We start from the raw sequence: 6000 nt of genomic DNA, 5'->3' as shown, positions 1-6000 counted from the left end.
GGATTGGAAACGGTCATTACCGTTATGAGTAATTACTCCTGAAGTCGCAGATAGATTTCTCACTTATCGTTTGCTGTATCGGGAAACGATAGTGACATATGTAGCTCATGGTTAACGAGTGGTAAGGGTACTTTATGAAGTACCGAAATCGGATGGTTACGATGTTGTGAAATGGATCAAGTATGTTGTTATATAATGAGTTGTAATTGAGTACATTTCTGCTATAGTATGATTGAATGAATGTTATATTGCTTATGAAATTGGTCACTTTTCTTGCAGTCTCAATGGCCTAGGGATGTAAGAATATATGGTTCTAATGATGCATGATTAGAGTGCTTATGAAGCACTGAAATTGTGTGGATATGCTAATGTGTGAACTAGAGTGTTTTATGAAGCATTGAAAGTAAGTGTTTATAATAATATATGATTAGGGTGTTTAATGAAACACTGAGATTGTTGATTATGTATAGCTATAAATACTCTTAATTTTGTAATGAGATTGCTCGTATAGACGTTGAATTGTATATGTACGTTGAAAGAGTAAGACCTAATGACATGTATAATCTGTTGTACTGAAATCTACTATCACTTTCTGTGATTTTTTTTATCTTGTAGCTTTTCTTGCTGAGTCACTGTGACTCACGGGTGCTTTGTGGTGAAGGTAAGGAAGTTAGGACTGTGTTCGACCATGAGTTGGAGGTTTCCCAGCAATGTACATATCAACCGTGTTGTCTTGGCTTTTGAGAAGCACGATCAACCCTTTTCTATGATTGGATGTATAACATATTCTTATATTAACGGTTTTGTAATTAGTTGTAAAACAATTTTATTAGCATGGAATCCCCATATTACGACAGTATTTAAAATGAAAGTCTTTATTTTGAATTTAATTAAAGGTTTTAATTAAACCACACTTTTTCCAAAATTACAAGATTAGTAATAATAAGTTTATAAAAGCACACATGTGGCGTCCCTGAGAGTCAGGGCGTTACATCAAATTTTCGGGTATTTTTTTTACTTGGAGCAACAAACAAGATGTGGATACAAGAATTTATTCTAAGATAGATAGAAATCTAGCTAATCGAAAATGGCTAGACAAGTATCCTAATGCTGAGGTGCGCTTTATGGAGGAAGGAATGTTTGACCATTATTCGAGAATCCTTACAATATATCAAAAAATTAAACAAAGGGAAGAAACCATTTAGGTATTTTAGAATATGGCAGGGGGCATCTGAGTTCCAGAACCAATTAAAAGAAATATGGTAGATGAGAATAGATGGCACTCTTATGTTTCAAGTAGTCCAAAAAATGAAGCACTTGAAGGCTGAGCTAAAAAGAATCAATAGAAGCAAGTATGGGGATATTCAAGTTGAAGATGCTCGGGCGTACCAAAATCTGGTGCAACGTCAGCAGGAATTGCAACAGAATCCTAGCAACAGAGAGTTAGTGGAGAATGAAAAAGTTGCCAGAAAAGACTATGTTGAGACTCATGCTAATTACATCTTGTTTTTGCAACAAAAAGCCAAATTGAACTGGCTTAAGGAAGGAGATGACAACTCAAGTTTTTCCCATGCAAGTATAAGAGCTAGAAGATCAAAAAAATCGAATATATACAATCAAAGACCAACTTGGAAAGGTGGTAGACAAATCCGATCAGGTAACTGAAGCTTTCTTAGATTTTTATCAATCCTTACTTGGCAAGAAAAATGGTAAAGAGGAAGGTAGTGCAACTTGGTCCTTTTATTTTGAAAGATCAAGCTAGTTTTTTGCAGGCTGATTTCACTAAAGAAGAAGTAAAAGCAGTGGTGTTTGAGATACCTGGCAACAAGTCTCCAGGACCGGATGGTTTTGGAAGCTTTTTCTTTCAAGATAATTGGGATATTATGAGAGATAGTGTTTGCAAAGAAGTGCTGTCTTTTTTGCACTCAGGGAAGTTAGTCAAAGAAATCAACTCAACAACACTGACTCTCATTCCCAAAAGAAGGTGCCAAGATTCAGTGGTGGACTTTAGACCGATAGCGTGTTGTAACGTTATCTATAAAGTTGCAACCAAACTTATTTGCACTAAGATGAGGAAGATTCTGTTGGATTTTATGCCCTAAATAAACCATTTCAATGTAATCCATTTTATTCAACATCAATAAAGAAACAAAAGTATTTCTCATTCATTTGTGTATGTTTTGGTTCATGTTATCAATTCCTTGTCTATTTGATTTATAAATTCATCTGAAACCCTTTTCACATACTTGATCCTGTTTATTGTGTTGTCAACACATTGGAAAGTAAACAGGACTATGTGAATAAAGATTCCTAGATTTATCAGACATAGGGTTTTACTGATATGATAATCTACAACAGAGTTACTTGCATTTGGAGAAATGCTATGTTCTTTCAAGAGCATTGGTTAAAGTAAAGCTCAGGTTGGGTGCATGGAGTATGCATCGGAAGGGACCGATATTGAACTTTGACTTAGATTTATTAAACTTACCGTAATATCTATTCAAGTCAATATCGCCTAATTGATCCTAGATCAAATGATCTTAATCCTGTTATGATTAGGCTCAATCTCAAGAGTGTTATTCGTGTTCTTTGATTTGTTAGTTAAGCCTACTTTTGGGTCAGGGTGATACGTACATTTTGGGAACACGGTAGTGCAATTGAGTGGGAGCGCTAACATAAACATGAAATCTATAGCTTCTATCTGGCGAATAGTAAGTAAAGGATGATCTCCTTCGAGCTTGACCAAACGAAAATAAATGGTGGAGTACTCATTTCACATAGCTGAAATATCATTTATACGAGGTTAAGTGTTTTAAGGATAAAATACATTGTAGGGTGTAACGGTAATCTAATCCCTTTACAGTGTAGATCATTCATATAGAGGATCATTGATCAAATTAGGATTATAACAATGGATAACTAATGATGTGTCTATATGGTGGAACATATAGAGCGTTCTATATACTGAGAGTGCAATTCTAAGTTCTATGCGTGGATTCAACGAAGAATTAATAAGTCCGTGAATTTAGGTTATAAATTCTTGATCTGCTTATTGGAAGCTCGGTTATATAGACCCATGGTCCCCCCAATAGTTGAGACAATGTTACTTGTAAGACTCATTTAATTGGTTTTGATTAATCAATTATAATTCTCAAATTAGACTATGTCTATTTGTGAATTTTTCACTAAGTAAGGGTGAAATTGTAAAGAAAGAGTTTTTAGGGCATATTTGTTAATTATGATACTTTGTATGGTTCAATTAATAAATATGATAAATGACAATATTATTTAATAATTATTTATAGTTATTAAATAGTTATAATTGGCATTTAAATAGTTGAATTTGAAAATTGGCGTTTTTGAGAAAATGAGATGCAGAAATGATAAAACTGCAAAATTGCAAAAAGTGAGGCCCAAATCCACATAGCCATCGCCGACCACTTTTATAGGCTTTATCATCTGATATTTTCATTATTTTAATGCCAAATAATTCAAACCTAACCCTATGTGGAATGCTATAAATAGATAGTGAAGGCTTTAGGAAATTTACACTTTTACTTCTGATTTCCTTCAGAGAAAAACATGAGCCTTCTCTTTCTAAACCCTAGCCGCCACCTTCATACTCTTCTTCTTCCTTGAATAATTTCGAACCTCTTAGTTTTAGAGTAGTGCCCACAAACAGCAAGTAATACCTCAATCATAGTGAGGAAGATCGTGAAGAAAGATATTCAACAAGAAGGAGTTTTAGCACTAAATGAAGGAGAGAAAGAGATCCAGGTTCAGATCTTGATAATAATCTGCGACAGAAAGGATACAAGGGTTAGAGATCTGAACGGAAGGGGACATAATATTCCGCTGCACCCAATGTAAGGTTTCTCATACTTTATATGTGTTTATTTTATAATCGTTTTAGAAGTTCATATTTAGGATGTTAATCAACATACTTGTGAGTAGATCTAAGATCTTGGTAAAATAATTTCCAACAACTGGCCTCAGAGCCATGGTAATTAATTTGCTTGCAAGAAATTTGGACTTAAAACGATTTGTTTGTGTTTTGGATGGTATCATGTTGTTTTGTGTGTTGTATGATGATTGATTGATGTTTGTTGAATTTTCGTGAAAAATAATTTAATATCTGTTTCTGGAATTATTTTTATTGGATAGTTTGGGAAAAAAATTAAGCAATTTACTTTTTTTTACAGAACTCAATTTCGATTCAATTTGAATTAGTTATGATTTTTTGAAGTTTCAAAAAATATCAAGGTGACATCACTCTCACACGCGCGCGCGGATGGCCTATTTCCTCGGCCAGACGCGTGTTAGGACAAGTTTTGTCCGAAGCAACACGCGCATGGGGTGTCTGAAACCCCATTCCGCGCGCGGAAATCATGCTGTACTCCTCCAGGGCCGAGCTTGCTCGGCCGTGCACCCTGTCTTACGCGCGCAGGCAGTATGCTGTGGCAGTATGCACAGCATATTGTCCGTACAGCTCGCAATTTTTTCGTTTTTCTTCAATTTTTCATGCTATTTCATGGATTTAACTTCCGATTTTTTGTGTAGTTTTGTATTTTGATTTTTTACTTATCAATTTTCAAATCTAATATCAGAAATAAATTAATTTGAATTTTTTAAATTTAATTTTAGATATTAGTGTAATTTGAATTTGAAAACAAGTAAAAATCTATCTTTTTGCTTGATTTTATATCTTATTTTTAAATTTGATTATTTTATCTTATTTTTTAAATTTAAAGGTAAGATATTAAATATTTTTTGAATTAAATTTTTTTTAAAATATTTGACCTTATTTAAATTTAAACTAAGATTACTATAATCATGTAATTTTAATAGAAGTAAGATATTTTGCTAACTTTTAAATTTTTGTTATTTTTATTTAAATTAAATTATAAAATCTGAAAAATATTTATTTTTTTATTTGATTTATAAAATAACTTTAAAAATTTAAAAGGTAGTTAGCAATTATTTTTGAAATGATATTTAGGTTAGTTGAAACCTATTTTCTCAAAAATTGTAGGTTTAATTTTAAATTTTTTTTTTATTATTATTTTATTCTTAAAAATCGAAATATTTTTTATTTATTTAAATATTTTCGAAAAGTAATTATTTAAAATTAAATAATTCCTACATCCAACTATCCAATTCATCTTGTTGCAGGAGTATGTGTTTTAGCTTGTGTGTAAGTTTTATAAAACCTATTATTGCTTGATCTAAATTGCCATGGTTAACTTGTTGACAGATCCAATGATCTGATTTTAACCCATGGTTCAATTCACGATAGGTCAAGTAAATAATTTGTAACAGGTAAATTTTACAATCTTCTTTCATCTGTGTATGACCTAGCAACATGATGGGATCCATCCAAATGTGTGCCTGTGTGAGCCTATATGTTTAATTTTGTTATAGATGCATATAGGTTGTTGTTGCTAAATAAAATATCATAGTTTTTTGATAGATTTTATTTAGGCCCATTTAGTTTTGGGGCCTATTCAATGAATAAGAGTTGTTCATTTTAAGGTTAAATTCCTCTCTTTTGGGCCTTGTGTGAGAGTTGGGAGCCATAGAAGTGGGTACGACATACGGAACCCAGCCCCCCCTCACATGAACTACCCCAATTGTGAAGGCCTATTTGCCTGATTTGGATAACTGTACTAGGTTAATTAAATTAGTTTAACCTAATAAAATTGATTAGCAACATAATTAATTTCATTTATTTTGAAGTTAATTTAAGAAAACCATAGTTTAAAGAATTATATTCTAAGCTACACTATATGTATTTTCTTGTATTTAATTAAATATAGAATTATAACCAACTAGATTCTTTCTGAAGCTTAATTTAAATTTTTCATTAAATATTCCTATTTAAGTTGAAATTAGTTATCTCTAACTAATCAACTTAAATCTGAATATCTTTTGAATTTCAAATTTCAAAATTAAGTTGAGGAATTTTAGGAATTGGTTATTAAGATTCTTTAGATATTTTTT

This window comes from Cannabis sativa, chromosome 5 (genome assembly GCF_029168945.1).
Source record: "Cannabis sativa cultivar Pink pepper isolate KNU-18-1 chromosome 5, ASM2916894v1, whole genome shotgun sequence".
Taxonomy (NCBI): domain Eukaryota; kingdom Viridiplantae; phylum Streptophyta; class Magnoliopsida; order Rosales; family Cannabaceae; genus Cannabis; species Cannabis sativa.
This window is presented reverse-complemented; position numbering follows the sequence as displayed.